Here is a 19,052-nt window from a genome sequence, read left to right on the forward strand (position 1 = left end):
AGGAAACATCATCAATACAAATAATGATTTTTTAAAAATTAAAAAAGCCTCTTTGCAGATCATATCGTATAGGAACTATTTTTCCTATTTTACTAGCTATATAAGCATTGCAAAGATAAAGGGAGAGGAGGAAGAGAACAAGCATTTATTAAGAACCTATCATGTTCCAGACACTGTACTAAGTGTTCTATAAATTTTATCTCATTTGACCCTCACAGTAACTCTGGAATGAAGGTGTTATTATTATCCTCTTTATAATTGAGGAAACTGAAGCAGAGGTCACACAGCTACTAAGTGTCTGAGGTTATATTTGAACTCAGATCTTCCTGACTCTAGGCTGAGCATTCTGCCCACTGTCTGTCAAAGGTAAAAATGGAATAAGCCCTGAAAATGAAGACTAATTTAAGGTTTGTTGGTTTTCACTTCTATATGTTGGACCTTAGGATGTGTGATCCAGAAAGTTCTAACTTTGAAATGCCCTCATTCAACCCATTCATTTTAAGGATGAGGAAACTGAGTCTCAGAGAAATGACATATCCAAAGTTACAACAAATAGTAGCCAGCAGAGCCTGGACTATGACCCAGTTCTCCTGACTCCTACTCTAGCATAATATCTATTATACCATACTTCCACCTAGGAAGTCCTACTTCTAAGACAGCCTATGTTAAACAAACCTTGGTTATGCCATGATTAGAGGAAAACTGTGCCCTCAAGAAAAATAATTATTCAGTAAAAGTCTACTTACTGTACTATAGAATATAATTCAATTAAATTCAATTTGCATCAATTCATCAAAAACTTAATAAGAAGCATCTACCATGTTCCAGGCACTGTTGCAAACATTGGGGATACAAAGTGGGGGGGGGCAAATTCCCTGCCCTCAAGGAGCATTTATTCTTTTTTTTTTAACATATTTTTTAACATATTTTTTTAACATATTTTTAACATATTTTATTTTTTCCGTTACATGTAAAGATAGTTCTCAACTTTTGTTTATACAAGCTTTACAATTTCAGATTTTTCTCCCTCCCTCCCCCCTCCCCTAGACAGCACATAATCTGATATAGGTTATATCTATATATCATATCCATATCCATATATATATATATATATATTCACACACATATATATATACACAATAACATTAATCCTATTTCTGTATTAATCCTGTTACAAGAGAAAAAATCAGAGCAGTGATGCAAAACCTCAAAATAGAAAAAAAAACAACAGCACCCAAAACAAAAGAAATAGTATGGTTCAATCAGCATCTATACTCCACAGTTCTTTTTTTTTTTTCTTGGATTTGGAGATCCTCTTCTATCATGAGTTCCCTGGAACTCTTCTGTACCATTGCATTGGTGAGAAGAATATAGTCCATCACAGTAGGTCAACACTCAATGTTGATGATACTGTATACAATGTTCTTCTGGTTCTGCTCATCTCACTCATCATCAGGAGCATTTATTCTTAACAATTTTTAAAATTTCATTCTCAGCCTAATTCTCTTTCTTCTCTATCATTGAGAAAGCAAGGCAAACAAAGCCTGTCCAAACATTGTAATCAAGCAAAACAAATCCCTGCATTAGCTGTCTAGCAATCAAACGAATGAATGAATGAAATCTCAATCTGTACTCTGACTTTATCACTTCTATTTTGGAGGTGGGAGCATGTTTCACTGAGTCCTCTGAAATCATGGTTAGTCATTGTGTTCATCAGACCTCTTCTCTTTTTCAAAGCTGTTCAGTTTTACAATGTTGTTATTTTGAATAAATTTTCTCCTGGTTCTGTTCATTCCACTTTGCATTAATTCATATATGTCTTTCCAGATTTTCCTGAAACCAGCCCCTTCATCATTTCTTATAGTACTATAGTATTTTATCACATTTATATACTATAACTTGTTCAGCCATTAGCCAATTGATGGCTCATCAGTTTCCAATTCTTTACCACTACAAAAGAAGCTGCTATAAATATTTTTGTACATATTAATCCTTTAAGAAGCTTATATTCTAGGCAAATATTAGGGCTGTCTCCCAACCCCTGCCTTATAAAGGAATATGGCAATATTTAGAAAACAACCCCACCTCCATAAGTTCCTCTTATCTCACCCACCAAATGCCTAGATAGGAGGGTGGTGAACAAAAAGAAGCATTCTGAGGCCATGCTTTTGTGTTTCTGGCTATATCAGCAGAATTGTGGACCTGTTGGGTGTGAAATGAAAGTCAAGATAAAACCAGCTATAAAACTAGGACTATTATCTACTTAAAAGTTACTTTAGGGGCAGCTAGGTGGTGTAGTGGATAGAGCACCAGCCCTGGATTCAGGAGGACCTGAGTTCAAATCTGGCTTCAGACACTTAACAATTACTAGCTGTGTGACCCTGGGCAAGTCACTTAACCCCAATTGTCTCACCAAAAAAAAAAAAGTTACTCTGCTTGGGTCAAGGTCCTCTGAAATTTCACATATTTAGAACATGTTGAAGAGTTCTCCAGATCTTGGCCTTCAGAACTCCCACTTTTCAGGCTTGGAGGCCATTGAGAAAGTCCATGGGAGAATCTATGAGAAGCAACCAGCAGCTGAGAGTTTTGCTTTCAGCCTTTAGTGCCTTCCAGCGTGGCTTGGGAAACAGAAAATGAATTTGGCTGCTCCCGACAATCATACAGTTTTTCATGTAATTCAATAATTTATCACAAAGAATATTCAATTGTAAACAATGACTTGTTCTGGAATGATAGCAGCTGTCATTTTGGAGGCCTCATTTCCCTCCACTGGGACATGAGTCTGGACTTACCCATCATTAAATCACGCAGCATTTGCTGGGGTTGGAATCCGAGGCCGAATACACTTTACAATGTGTTTATGTTTTGGTATGTGCATTATTTCATTTTTACTTTGCAGTCATGGAACTCCTGCTGCCAGATGTGGAAAGATCCTCTGAGCAGCTCCCTTCTGAGGGTTCTTCGGGTGGATGGGGAAAAAAATCATTTTCTGAATCAATAGCCAAAAGAACTCTCCTTCTCCACATATGTAAATATGATTAGGCCCAAAAGGAGTATAGCTATACCTATTGTCTACTACCATGGACACCATATTGTTCCCTTTCCACTCAGGAATGACATTTGGGCTTGCTTGGAAATAAATAAATTCCTGAACCTGTTGCCCTTTGGGAAACCTGCTGCCAGAATGAGACACAGATCTGAGAATTGCTATTGTTTCCCTCTGGGTTCTTGGGAAATTCTGTGGTTTGCATCCAATGTGAGATCAGACAAGGGGAGAAGAAGCGTGTGGGGGCCTGGGATAAAGTATCACATGAGTGCCACGTGAGGATATGCTATTTGTTCAAAACTTCACATCGGGATCACAAAAAGCTTATTGAGAGTCAAAGGTCCTTGACTTGCATTAAACTCTTTCCCAGGGCTACTTGAGAATGTGAAGAGCTATTGAGAAAGAGTGCTGCTTACTCATGGGCTGGAGACTTTCTTTTTTCCTTAGATACTTATAAAGGGATTCTATGTAGACAGCTACTTCTATCATCAGTGTGGCTGCAATCGAAGACTTAAAGGTACAAGTGACACCTGTGATGGATGCACCTCTTGCCATGATCTTTCAATCATCCTTGGATCTATCCACAACTGTTACTTTGACTATCTGTTGGCATGAAATTGGAAAAAGGGATTAGTGAATAGGCTAGGATTGAGGGGAAGAAGAATCAAAGAGGCTATATTCTTGAGGTGTGAGGTTTTTTGGCATTGGTAACCCTGAGAAGATTTGGGGGGGTGTCTGGGTCTGTGATTTTATCAGCATAAGGAATGCCCAATGGGGAAACTAGTCTCATCAAAACAAATGAATATCTACCTATAATTGACAACCTCAGAAACACAGACCATGCAAATGAACAATGAGTTTGTCCCTAAATTAAATAGAAGCAGGAGAGCATTTCTGAATTGCTTTCAGGAAATTACAAGACTCCTTTAATGATCCCAAGGTTGTTCTAACATGTTGTTGAATGTCTGTATGGGAGAAATAGAACACAACAGTTTCCAAAAGATTGAAAAAAAATGGTTATCAGAGAGAAGTGAAGAAATGCATAGTGAGTATAAGTATCTTGTGTTATCTCTTAGAAAAATGCATAGCATATGCAGAGAGCACTGGCAACTCCATGGAGGCTTATGTGGCACTAGGGAGAGGGTGAGAAGTTGAAAAGTGAGTGGGAAGAGAGAAAGTAGAGGCAATGAATGTAGATCACTTTTTATAGGAGTTTGGCTGTGGAAAGGAAGAAACTTTTCCTGAGGGAAATTTGAACCTCCCCTCCCCTCAAGGGGATTGTAGATCCAAGGGAAGTGTTTTGTTTGTTTGTTCATTAGAATAAATGGATCTGGTCATGTTTGAAGGCAGAAAGGAAGGAGTCAATGGGTGAGGAGTGGTTGAAAACTAGGGAGAGTGTAATTGTTGTGAAGACATATGACCCAGGAGAAGAGATGAGAAAATGCACTAACCTTCTTTTTTTACAGAGGTGATATGACAATGGATGGAGAATACTGCATATACTTGTCAGACATGGTTGATGTGTTAGTTCATTTAAATCTTTGTAATGAAGGATGGATCTCTAGGTGGTAGTGGGGGAGAGGGTTACATTTGGAAATGAAAGTGTCACAAAAATAAAAGATATCAATAAAATAAGATTTAAAAACAAAACCAAGAATTTGGTAAAGAGGGAATGGTTAAAAGCAAAAAATATTTGGTTGGGGAGGGCATTCATGAAACAAGTAGAGGTGCTGGACTTTCCAAGGAAAAGAGATATTTAATCCTGAGATCAGAACAAAAAAGATGGAGAAGATGTAGAATGATGCTCCAGCCAAATTCATTCTTATCAACCTTTGTTAGGTACACTTCATTCCTGGCCATGGGCTAGTCATTTCTACTTTTTAAGTTGTGTCCCAGAAATCCAAATGCAAAATGTGCCTTTCTCTTCTGAAACTCTTATCTTTGTCAGCAGTGATAAAGATACCACCTTTGCTCCATAGGTCTTCAATTTCTTGACCAGGGTGTATAATCTTTATCATTGCTTTCTTGCTTCCATCTAGCAGTATCATTTTGGACTACATAAATCACCAGAAGTGTAGAATAGTCCCCTGGTTTGGCAAGTTTTTGTAGGTTCTCTGTCCTATCTTGAATTCATATCCCAGGAAAGCAGCAGACCTTTTTATTATTTATGCCAACTTGACAAACTCTCAGTAACCAACATTACCCATTTCTTCTTCCTCTGCTGCTTATTGCATAATCTATCACCTGACAACAGCTGACATTCATCACATCATTCCACAGAGGACAAGCTATGGCTTCTTTTTTAAAATTTAATTTCATTATTTTCCAGTTACATATTACATATAAAGATAGTTTTCAACATTTGTTTTTACTGGATTTTTAGTTCCAAATTTTTCCTTTCTCCCCCCACTTCCCTCCCTCCCCCCAAGATGGAAAGCAGTCTGATATAGGTTGTATATGTACAATCACATCAAACATATTTCTACATTAGTCATTTTGTGAAAGAAGAATCAGAGCACAAAGCAAAAACCTCAAACAAGAAGGAAAAAAACAGTCCAAAAGTAGAAACAGTATGATTCAATCTGCATTCATAATTCACAGTTCTTTTTTCTGGATGTTGAGAACATTTTCTATCATGAGTTCTTTGAAACCGTTTTGGATCATTGCACTGATGAGAAGAGCCAAGTCTATCTCTATTGTTCATCACACAATGTTGCTGTTACTGTGTACAGTGTTCTCCTGGTTCTGCTCCTCTCATTCAGCATCAGTTCATATAAGTCCTTCCAAGTTTCTCTGAACTCCACCTGCTCATCATTTCTTACAGCACAATAGTATTCCATTACATTCATATACCACAACTTGTTTAGTCATTCCCCTATTGATGGGCATTCCCTCAATTTCCAATTCTTTGCCACCACAAAGAGAGCTGCTATAAATATTTTTGTACATGTGGGTCCTTTTCCCTTTTCTATGATCTCTTTGGGATATAGACCTAGCAGTGGTACCACTGGGTCAAAGGGTATGAACAGTTCCATAACCCTTTGGGCATAGTTCCAAAAAGCCAAGGCTTCTTAAAAGCCTCACTCCCACCACTAATCTGGTTATTTTTGATTAGATTTGCTAACTAATGCACTGATTAGCTAACCATTAGCTTTTCTAGGTAACATTTCAATCAACACACACTAATGCATTGATTAGCTAACCATTAGCTTTTTCCAGGTAACAAATCAATCAACATACACTAGTATCTACTGTGTACCAAACTATGTGCCAAGCACTGGGGATACAAAGACAAAGCAATGCCTCCTGTTTCCAAGGAGCTGATATTCTGTCAGGGGGAAGGGTACAACATGTACACATACATGTATAATATGTATGTGTACAAAGTAAATACAGTCTGTTAGGTAATTTTAGTAAGGGGGACACTGATGTAACTCCTTCATTCAGTAAAACACATTACCCTAGGTTGGTTCTCTGGTACAATGGCAGGCCAGTGCAAGAACAAGATTTATTGTGAGTAAGGGATAGATTTGGAGTATTTCTGCTTTTTTGAATCCTACTAGGGAAGCAGTATTCATCTTTGTTTACACATAAAACAAGGCTAGTAGTGGTCAGTCCTGCCTTTCAAACAAAGGAAGTTCCATCATATAATTATGTCTATTTTACAGATTAAAAGAATGAGGCACAGAAAAATGAGTGACTTACCCCAAATTGTCCCCCTGGTGGTGGGACCTGTATCAGATCAGAGTAGCTAGTTGATACAGAGGAAAGAGTGCCGGGCTTAGAATCAGGAAGGGATGAATTCAAATCTAGCCTTAGACCTTAGTATTTGTATGAATCTGGGTAAGTCACTTAGTCTCTGTGTGCCTCAGTTTCCTCATCTGTAAAAAAGGGATAATAATAACACCTACCTCCCAGAATTGTGAGAACTAAATGAGACAATACATGTATGTTTTATATATATATATATATATATATGATAGATAGTGCTTAGCATGTAATAAGCACTATATAAATATTAACTATTATTATTCTTAGCAAAAAGGTTCTCTTTTGGCAACTAGGAGACCATATTTGCCTTAGAGTCAATAGGCCCTTTTTAAGGGTTAATTTCCTGTTAACAAGATGAATCTTCCAGACTGGCAACTATACACCATTCCTTCCATAAGCTGCAGGCATGTGATAAATTGGTGATGATTATATTTCTTTCCTCTCTGTTGGAGATTATCATTATAGTCTTCATCATAACACTTTTCACTTCTGGAATGAACAGTCCATGAAAACTACATGGCACAATTTAGACATGTACTGTTTCTACCACTCTTTCTCCTCAAGTATAAACTTTGAGCCTTGTTCCTTCTCTCCAGTTCTCAACCTGCTTGTCTGTATTCAGCTTTATTTCAAAACCCTAGGCTGAAATGATTGACTTAGAAATGTTTGGGTTGTATGGGAGACAGAAACAGAGAGACAGACAGAGACAGAGATAGGAGGGGAAGATGGATCAGAGAGAAGAGGCAGATAAATTTAGAGGGAAGAAAAGGAAAAGGAAGAGAAGCTGGAAGACAATATATTTTAAATCTAATAACTGCCCATGTTATTGAACCTCACAGCTTTTAATAGTTAGAAAATATGCAAGGCTAAAGAAACATTCACCCTCCTTGCATTTGTGCACACACAGACATAGACACACAGAGACACACACACACACACACACACACATATATATATATATATATATATATATATATATATATATATATGCATATATATTCATAGGTTTACCAGAAATATATGAACGAGGGAGTAATTAACTTCATCTCTTCTAGGTTCAATTTCTTCATATGTAAAACAGGAATAATAGCATCTACCTCACAGAGTTTTTGTGAAGTTCAATTGAGCTTCCATATGTAAAACACTTCGCAAACCTTGAAGCTGTACATTATCTATACATATACCCAGACAGGCATCTCTGTGGCTCTGCGATTTCTAATTGTCTCCATTCCAGTAGAAGTCTCTTAATAAAACAGGAGGGTATGCTAAACACTGTACTGAAGGGGAGAGGAGAATAATGGATCTAATGCTATCAGAAGTTCTACTTGATATTGTTGCCCAATATGCACGTACACCTTTTTTTTTTTTCCTGCTGTCTCTCCTATTAGAATGTTAGTTCTTTGAGGGGCAATGCTTTCACTTAGCACAATGCCTGGCATGCCGACACTTAAATATCTATTGAGTGACTACTCTTCAGAAGAAAGGTATCTTGGAGAGATGGATGAACAAAATGACTAGATGATCATGGACCCTGTGGATATCCTCTCCAAATTAAAAGAATATTGTCAGTCATACATACAAATGTGTTCTTACAGAATTCTAGTCTAGTATTTTAGTGTTGTAACCAGTTTAGCCCAACATGGGATTTTGCTTTTAAAAGAGAGTTGATGGGAGCATCAATGGCCTTGAAGTCTTTTGGAAGGGGTATGGGAGGGAATAGAGTAAAGAAGGCTGGGTATATTCAAGGCTGGAAGAACCTGTAGGGTGTCCTGAGATTCTCTTCAATTGGCGCCTCTGTGGTGAAAGTAAGTGGTTTATGGGTGTGACTGAGGTGAGTTGGTGGGTGGATTACTCTGGAACTCACATGGGGTGAACATAAGGAGTGAATTAACCAAGCTGGGGAAACTCTGAACCAGCTAGTGCCAAGGGATCAACGATAACCATCTTGAGCTTAATTTTTCCTCAGCTTGGAGGGAACTGCTACATCTATGAATTAATTCCTCAACCTCAGGCTTTTTTTTTTAATCCCAAATGCGACTGTGGACAGGGTGCCGCTGAAGTTCGATTCCAGAGGGTTGGCTCACACACACCAAACTGAGGATGACCAACCACTTCGGCGTTTGGAAAGAGTCAAGCCGTGTCATTCATAAGTAAATATGCCTGGCTCCCAAGCAGCTGATGATTGAGGAGATGGAAAAAGTATTATGGGCAGGAAAATGTGAGCTGTTTGCCTTCATCCAGTTGGGCAGTCATTCCCATCTACAGAACTGCTAGCCCTTTGTAATACCGAAAGTGGGAAATTTGTGTGCAGGGGATTGGTGCTATTTCTCCAAAAAAAGGATAATGTGGACTGGGTTGCTTCTCTCCAATGGGCATTGAGGTCTGGATAGGTTTGCTCACACAGCTCAGATTCCAGAGAAGTCATCTGTAGGTCAAGAATTGTACTCTATAATATATTTTCTTTTATTTGGGACAAGGGAAGAGAGAATTTCCCATTGCTGGAACTGGATAAAAGTCATTTAGTTGTGGTAGTGTTGGGTACTGCTGGACTGCTAGACTTGAGGCCAGGCAGATTGAGTTTAAATTACCCCTGTGACTCTTACTAGCTCTGTGGTCACCAGCAAGTCACTGACCTCTTTGAGCTGAAGCTTTCTCATCTGTAAAGTGGAGATTCTATTTCCTGCAGTACTGACCTCACTGAGCTGTGTTGAAGTTTAAGAGAGATGATATGTGTATGCAAAGAACTTCTTAAGCTTTAAAGTTCCATGAAGGTATTACTTAGTGATCTTTATTTGTTAAGTTGATACACTGTCTTCCATATAAAAGGTCATAATATATCAAATTTAATTTTAAATGTGAGAAACATAAATTCAATTGAAAATAGCAGGGGAGCGGACAGCTAGGTAGAGCAGTGGATAAAGCACCGGCCCTGGATTCAGGAGGACCTGAGTTCAAATCCAGCCTCAGACACTTAACACTTACTAGCTGTGTGACCCTGGGCAAGTCACTTAACCCTCATTGCCCCACAAAAAAAGAAAGAAAATAGCAGGGGACATAGCTGGGAGGCCAGAAGGAGGTTTACTTAGGCAAAGGATGGAGTTAGAGGACCTAGGTTCAAACCCAAACTGGGACACCTGTTACCTATGGGATTTTAAAGTTCCTTGACCTCCCCACACTTCAGTTTCCTCATTTGTAAAATTCAGAAGTTGGTCACTGAGTTCTATTCTAGTTCTAGAGCTGTGAGCCCATGAGCATACAAATAAGTAAAAAAAAAAAACCATTTAAAACATATTCAATTAGGTTGATCAATGAATCAATCAACCGACATTCCTTAGGCAATGATTGATACCACACTTATAGTCTGCCAAGTGCAGGGAATAAAAGACAAAAAAGTGAGTGGTTTTTGCTGCAAAGGACCTTACACTTTGCTGAGAAACACAGAATCTCACATGCTAAATGAAAGGACTCTGGAAGCCATCTTAGAAAGCTCGATCATGACAAAAGGTTTGGGACAGTTGGCAGACTAAAAGGCCATCCCCTAATTTCTTTTCCTGAGTGTTTGCTAATGGGTACAGGAGAGGAGTTGTGACAATCAGCTTTTGCCTTGGTGGATCTCATTGAGAGATTTATCTGACTGCAAAAGCATGGTAACACTGTGGCCTATGCTACAAGGTAACCAGAAATGAAGAGTTCCAAGTTTATGTACTGGACAAAGAAATCGAATCCAATTAAATTTAATGAAGATTTATCAAGCACCTGCCTTGATACAGGACAAAACCAAAGCAATTTCCTCCCTTTAGGAGATCACCTTCCACTGAGGGATACAACAATGCATTAAATACCACTTTGTGTTGACCTAAGACCATTTTGCAACTCTCTGACTTGGTTGGGTAGATTTCTCGATTTACATTCCAAATGGAAAAGTGTATTCTAGAGTGAACAATTATTAATGATTTCAAAAGAATAAATAATTTATTTTATAATTATTATTTTTTTTGTGGGGCAATGAGGGTTAAGTAACTTGCCCAGGGTCACACAGCTAGTAAGTGTCAAGAGTCTGAGATCAAATTTGAACTCAGGTCATCCTGAATCCAGGGCCAGTGCATTATCCACTGTGCCACCTAGCTGCCCCCAAGAATAAATAATTTAAAAAGGAAACTATGGTGTCCTTAATCTCAGTGATGAGAAAAATCTTTGAGTTTTTCCAGGGATGGGGCATAGTTAACCATGATTACCCCCTGTTTCTCCCCCTGGGACCTACTGGTATGTTTGTGATATAGTTGAATGAAGTGTGTGGGGGGGTGTAATTTAGAATGATAGAATAAGATAAGGCTAATTGCCTACACGGGGTTTGAACTCCTGAGTCCTGGGTGACATTTGCCTCATTAGTATCTTAGGCTGGGCTTTGTTTAGCATCCTGGTAGTCTAACCAGACTATGCAGCAGAGATCATTGTGATTTGTGATCCAGGGTAGTTACAAGACTCTGTGGCATATAATTCAATCAAATTCATTTCAAAAGCATTCATGAAGTGCCTACTATATATAGAATGGTAAAGTGTAGGAAGCACAAACTTTTGAGTCAGGAAGATCTGAGTTCAGGTCCTACCTCTGACACATCCTGGCTCTGTGACCCCAGTCAAGGTACTTAACTCCTCAGTGCCCCAGGCAACTCACAAAAAATTTAAGTTCTAAAACAGGTGTAGATTTTCATTGTAGAAGGAGTTCAGTCATTGGGAGTTCCCTATAATTGTGAAATCACAGTTCTGTTCTCCACCCTCTTGCCCTCTCCACTCCCCTAACCATAACATGCAGACCACTATACTGGGTGCTGGGAAATAGTGAAGGATTAAATGACACAGGCCCTGTCCTCACAAGGTTTAGAATCTAGGAGGATAAAGCAAATGCACTGATAACTCTAGGACATGTTAAGTATATAAGAGAGTCAAAAATACAATGTGAGATCTGAAGCAAGAAAAGATAGACATTATAGATGTAAGGAAGAATTTTCTAGTAATTAGAATAGTCCCAAATGGAAGGAGTTGTATTTGATATTTCTGGAGGTCTTCCAAAAGGTCCTGGATGGCCACTTCTCTGGAACTTGGATTGAAGATTCATGCTTTACTTCAGGATGGATTAATTGACTTTAAAGACCCCTTCCTACAAGCTTTGAGTACACATATATATGTGTGTGTGTGTGTATATATATATGTATATATATGCATGTATATATGGATGTATATGGATGTGTGTGTGTGTATATATATATATATATATATATATATATATATATATATATATATATATGTGTGTGTGTACACACACACACATATATATGAGAGAATGTTTCCTCCTGAGCTTACTCCAGCATGAGACAAGGCCTAGTAATACTATTTTGGACACTGAAGCTCAAAACATTCAAATATCCTTTTCCCAAACGTGGGGACCAATTTTTAATTGGGGAGTGATAGCTAAGCGGCTCACCGCAATATTGGGGCAAGGAAGGAGACCGGCAGCCTCCCTCAAAACAGAACAAGATTTATTTTAACAAGAATGAACTTAAAAAAAAAAACACAAACAGGATCAGTAGGATCAAGGGAAAGGAAATAAAATGGGGAAAGGGAAATTATAATACCTGAAAAAATACCACCGCACAGGAATCAGCTGAAAATACGCAGCAGAATGCCTGTCACTTTCCAGCTTCCACCTACAATGCCCAATTCTCCTCCTCCAAACCTAGAAACACCCCACACAGTCCCAGCCAATGGGATGGCCGCTCTGACAGTCACATGACTGCCCTCACTAGGCTTCCAGTCATTATAATTTTGCCAGGCCCATGTAGGCGTAGGTGAGTGGTGATGACGTGAGGTGCCAGAGCCCTGGCAACGGCTACAACCAATGGGTGGAGCACTGTGCGGTTTGCAGAGCCCCAGGCCAGTGCTTGCTGAGGCATAAAAACCTCAAATAACAATTAATTCTTTACACAAAAATCATTCAGTCATATGTGAGATCCTATATGGAAAAAATAACCACACAGGGCCCCTCTGTGGCATTAATAAGGGTTAAAAAAATAAGGCACATTTTTATCACTGATGTGATGAAATCTCTATGATGTACTATCCTGTGGCATTTCTAAGACAACTTGTTTTCCTGATGTAACCTGAATTCTGATTTCTGTGGTCAGCATTGCACATGATGAGAAGCTCTTTCCCCAGGGACACTAGTGTAGGAAGCCAAGTATCCCAGAGTGCCCCATGAATCCAACATCATGCCAGATTCTAGGTCTTACTCAAAAGCATGCAAATAAATAGGGAACATCTAAGCCTCTGGTAAGCAGGATTCAGCAATTTGTCATTACCATGAGCAACAAGAGGTCTTGCTCAGGACTTTGGAGCATTCTAATGTCCTGTTTATAGCAATAAACAAACTATTAATTCCTAAATTTAGACTCACTTGTTTCCAGAAAGTATCAGAGGCAGCTTATGACCAGCAAAGATAATAGGGATAGGGGTTGGACCTGATATCATTCAAATAGGGGGACTCCTGTTATGAGGACATTTCCTCCACCAAAGTAGATTGTCATCTCCTTTGTAATTTATAATTTTAGGAAGTTGCCTATAACACTGACATGTTAAGAGATTTATCTGAAGTATCAAAGCCAGTATGTTAGAGGCAGAATATTAGTCAGCTCTGAATCAGTGTGAAACACAAATAGTGATGGGGCCCACCAAAGCATACATAAGGATCCTTGCAAGCTGCATATTGATTTAGAAAACCACACATTTATATATTTCTTTTTAAAAATAATGATCCATGTATTGAACTCAGATAGGAAATACATTTTAATCCAGCTCAAGCCACACTTGAAGGTATTGTGGGCTCTATGCTGCCCATGGGCTATGTATTTGAAATTTCTGCACCTTGCTGCAGAATGAAAATCAATCAAAAAGGACCAATAAATTGATGCACCTGGCATTAGCCACCTGGTGTAAGTTAGTTGCTGGAACTGGACCCTAAATGTAGTTGGGTACTTCCTGGCAGCTAAAGCAGAAAGAGAAATGGATTGGATTTGGGGGAGGTCTCATCTATTAAAAAGGAATCATCTACTATAAGACCAATTGGAGAGACATAACTTGTCCTGCAAACTATTTCTAAAGAGGAATTTATCCTTATATGGAAGACATTTGGTCACAAAATAGACATCTTTGACTATAGTTTTGCAAAAGACAGAAAAAACCTTTTTAAAAATAATAAACATTTTTATTTATAGTTTCGCATTCCAATTTTTATCCCTCCATTCCTCCCTCCCCTCTCCATCCCCTGTGGTGGCAAGCAATCAGATATGGGTTATACATATGTGATTATGTAAAACATAACCATATTAGTCATTTTGTACAAGAAAACTCATTTAAGAGAAAGAAATGAAAGAAAGTGAAAAATAGCATGCTTCAGTGTGTATTCAATCAATATCAGTTCTTTCTTTTGAGGTGGATAGTATGTTTCATCAACAGTTCCTTGGGATTGTCTTGGATCATTGTATTATTGAGAATAGTTAAGTTATTCACAATTCTTCATCAAACAATCTTGCTGTCTCTGTACACAATGTTCTCTTGGTTATGCTCACTTTACTATACATTAGTTCATACAAGTCTTTCCAGGCCTTTCTGGAACCATCCTGTTTGTTATTTCTTATAGCACAATAATATTCCATCACCATCATATACCACAGATTGTTTAGCCATTCCCCAATCGATGGGCATTCCTTTGATTCCCAATTCTTAGCCACCACAAAAAGAGCTGCTATAAATATAGAAAAAACCTTTTTCAAATGAATATCACAGAATAGATGATATCTTCAACTATCGTTTGGCAAAAGGCAGAAAACTTTTTCAAATCAAAGTCACAAAATAAATAATATCTTCAACTATAATTTGGCAAAAGACAGAAAAAAACCTCTTTTCCCAGATGAAATTTCTTTGATTAGTCTTTAGGAAAGGTACTGCGAGGGGAGAAAGAGGGGTAAGGATAATCAGAGTTTGGGAACATCACTTCCAAACTTCATATGGAGGTAAAATTTGAAGAAGCTAGAGCTATGGTGGGTTAATACAGGAATATAGATTTAGGGATGGAAGGGATATGGGAAATTAGATAATCTAACTCCTTAATTTTATGGATGAGGGAAATGACTTGCCCAAGGACACACAGCTTGACAGTTCCAAACAGAGTTGATATATCAGCTGACATGTCAAATGTTCTAAATAAGTGCTTGATTATAGTTAATTACTTGGTTAACTTCATTGTTCTCCCAATCTAGGGAACTTCCATTTTCATCCACTGGGGACAGTAGGACTCACCACAAGATACCTACAGGCTTGATCTTCAGGCCAGGGTGCATGGTCCAACCAACCTAGAGCCCTCTAGGCTCCTTGGAGGTGATCCATGGAGGATACAGGTGACCTGGTTTGACACGGACATCTGTCCTGACATCATTCAGCTGATGTGATGCCAGCGAGGTGGAATCTCTTTCCCTTTCTCAGCTGCCTCAGAAGAGAGCACGTGGCCTGTCTGTGGTCATGCTGGCATTGTCTCTTCCACCTGGCTTAAGCCTGTGGGAAGGGAGGGGGTGTGGGAACACTGCAATTGCATAGAGCATAGATTCTCTCTGAGATCCTCTCTGAGGAGCCTGGGATTGCTCTTTACTTTGCCTTATTTTATAGGTGGTCAAGGTCACTTAATTTTGTACCATCGGATCCTTGTGTGTGTGGAGGGAGGTGTGCACAGGAGTGAAAGCCACAAGAAGTTTGAATTAGTCCCATGAAATAACTTTAACCACAAGGAAGCTAATGCGCGCGCACATGCGCGTGCGCGCGTGCACACACACACACACACACACACACACACACACACACTCATGGAGACGCTCACCCTAACAATAACATCTCAATCAAGTGGCCTGTCAGCAGCATGGATGGGAAGAGAGATCTGCCAAGATTGGAGCAAACTTAAAGACTGTGGTTTTGGAATCGGGAGCCCACTGGAACCCTCTCTCTTCACCACCTCTTCCGGTAAGGCCTGGAACATCTTTTTGTCTGGCTGCACAGCACTTCCTCTTGCTCAGAAAAGGATTAAAAAATGGCACCCTATTATAGGTCTCCTTAGACCTGCTTTAGCTCAGCAACAGATTTTGATGAGTTAAGTGTAAATGAATTAGAAACAGATGTATTTAATTTCCACTAAAATACACAAGGGTTTGAAAATTAAAGGGGGAGGGGTTTAAAATAAAAAAAAGGTTTGGCAAAAATGCCTCAGGCTCTGCCGGAACCCAAATGAGCTGGTCAGTGAACCCAGAACACGAACAGGGTTCAGCCCTTCCTCCTTAATGGATACCATACAGTTGTTAACCCTGAATCAGCCATAGAACAGATATAATCCTAATAAATATGGTCACGCATTGGCAAGATTTTCAATTCAAAATTGGAATAAAATTACAATGTTTGTGTTAGGTCATCAGTGCTCCAGTGACACAAGCTGCTTTCTTGGTTTTGAGCAGGGTGAAGGTACAAGAGCTATGCGATAATGTTGGAAGAGTGTGGGATTTTGAGTAAGGAGACTTGGATTTGAAGCCTGGCCTTGTCACTTAGGTGTCTGACCTCGTTCATGGGAAACTAGGTGGCACAGAGTGCTAAGTCTAGAATTAGGAAGACACTTTCATGAGTTCAAATCTGACCTCAAACACTTACTAGCTGGCCAGTCACTTAACACTGTTCACCTCAGTTTCCTCATCTGTCAAATGATCTGGAGAAGGAAACGGCAAACTACCTCAGCAACTTTGTCAAGAAAACCCCAGGTAGGGTCACAAAGAGTGAGACATGACTAGAAAACAATTGAACAAACAACAAAAAAGTCTAGTCAGGAAAACCCGAGTTCAAATTTGGCCTGAGACATTTACTAGTTGTACAAACCTAGGCAATTTAACCACTGTCTGCCTCAGTTTCTTCAACTGTAAAATGTGAATAACTGCACCCACTTAGAAGGGTTTTTGTGAGGATTCAATGAGATAATATTTATAAAGTGCTTAGTGCAGGATTTTACATATACTGGGTACTTAATAAAAGATCCTTCCTTTCTTTCCTCCTTCCCTCCTTTCCTCACAACCTCCTTTCTTCCCTTCCTCCCTTCCTCCCTCTCTCCCTCTCTTCTTCCCTTCCTCTAAGTCTCAGATTTCTCATCTCTAAAATGAGAGGATATCTTCTAGCTCTTTGTTCATTTCCCAGCCATTTCTAGACTATGTTGACTCTTCTCCAATCATCTTTAACCCCCTGCCATCAATCCCTTTGGACTATGTTTCTTAGTCCCTTGACTGGAAGGCTTGAACTTTTGCCTTATCTTTCCTCAAAACCAAGGATACATCTCTTTTCTCAGATATCACTAAACCATCCTGCCACCCATGAATGCTCCCTCTCCTTTCTAAGCTCCCTGTTATGTGTTGCCTTCCTCCAATATAATGTAAGCTTCTTGAGGGCAGGGATTTTCTTTTATCTCTATCCCCAATACTTGGCACAGTGCCAGAAACATAGTAAGCACTTAGTAAATGATTTCTCATTCATTCACCCACCTATTCATGTTATTAATTCTTAGTTTATAGAATGATCCTATGCTATGCTTCTTTCCCATGCTGGTAACCCAGGAGTGGAGCCCTGAAACTGAGTCCTTGTGCGTAGTGGGTGGTAGGAGATTGGAGAAGCAAGGTTTTTGTTTCCCACTGCCATTTTTTTTAATACACCACAAACCCTTTTCAAGGCGAACCTCATTATGAACATGAAAGAGAGGTAGATTAGTGGGGAGGGGGCTGACCTTGGAGTCAAGAAGACCTGAATTCAAATTCTGTCTTAGTCACATATTAACCATGTCAATATACACAAGTAAATTAACATCCTAGTGTCTCTGAGCAACTCTTTAAGATTTTTCTACACAACATTTACAAAACTCCCCTTTTCTTCACCCACACAGGCACGACCCCAGTTCAGACCCTCAGCACTTCTTCACCTGCACTATTGCAAGAACCTCTGAATTATTGTCCCTGCCTCATCTATTTCTATTATTTTTAATTAACTCCTTCATTTTTTATTTTTTAAACATTTTTATTTAAAGTTTTCAGTTCCAAATTCAATCTCTCCCTCTCTGCCTTCCTCCCACCCCTCCTCTTTCCTGAGGTAGTAAGCAATCAGATATAGGTTATACATGTGCAATTATGTAAAACATTATCATATTAGTGATTTTATATAACACTAAAATAAAAGAAAAAGAGAAAGTGAAAAATAGCATGCTTCAGTCTCTATTCAATCAATATCAGCTCTTTCTCTGGAAATGGATAGTATGCTTCATCCATCGTTAGTCCTTTGGGATTATCTTGGATCGTTGTATTGCTGAGAATAGCTAAATCATTTACAATTCTTCACCAAACATTGCTGTTACTGTGTACAATGTTCTCCTGGTTCTGCTCACTTCCCTATACGTGAGTTCATATAAGTCTTTCCAGGCTTTTCTGAAATCATTCTGCTTGTCATTTCTTATACCACAATAATATTCCATTACAATCATATACCATGACTTATTTAGCCATTCCCCAGTGTTAGCTAAATGGTGTAGTGGATAAAGCACTGGCCCTGAAGTCAGGAGGACCTGAGTTCAAATCTTACCTCAGACACTTACTAGCTGTGTGACCCTGGGCAAGTCACTTAAGTCCAATTGCCTTAAACATCTGGGGCCATCTCTAATCTTCCTGATGTATATCTTGCCACTGAACACAGATGGTTCTGGAGGAGAGAGTGAGGTTGGTGACCTTGCACCCTCCCTCACTTAAATCCAATTTACTACAAGTCATGACATCACCAGGATGTCATGTCATCTTGGAGAACAAGGAACCACCACCAACAGCCATTCCCTAATTGATGGCCATCCCTTTGATTTCCAATTCTTAGCCACCACAAAAAGAGCTGCTATAAATATTTTTGTACAAATAGGTCCTCCCTCCCTTTTATTGGATATCTTTGGGATATAAACCTAGTAGTGGTATTGCTGGATCAATGGGTATGCACAGTTTTATAGCCCTTTGGGCACAGCTCCAAATTGCTCTCCAGAATGGTTGGATCACTTATACAAATCTACCAATAGTGGATTATTAGCATCCCAGTTTTCCCACATCCCCTCAAACATCCAATATTTTCCTTTTTGTCA

At 39.1% G+C, this 19,052-nt stretch overlaps 1 pseudogene; it reads right to left on the reverse strand.

Moving 5' to 3' along the window:
* Positions 1 to 3,607: 3,607 nt before the first annotated feature.
* Positions 3,608 to 19,052, reverse strand: part of LOC122746618 — a 100,171-nt pseudogene continuing 84,726 nt past the window's right edge.

Source organism: Dromiciops gliroides, chromosome 1 (assembly GCF_019393635.1).
Source record: "Dromiciops gliroides isolate mDroGli1 chromosome 1, mDroGli1.pri, whole genome shotgun sequence".
NCBI lineage: Eukaryota > Metazoa > Chordata > Mammalia > Microbiotheria > Microbiotheriidae > Dromiciops > Dromiciops gliroides.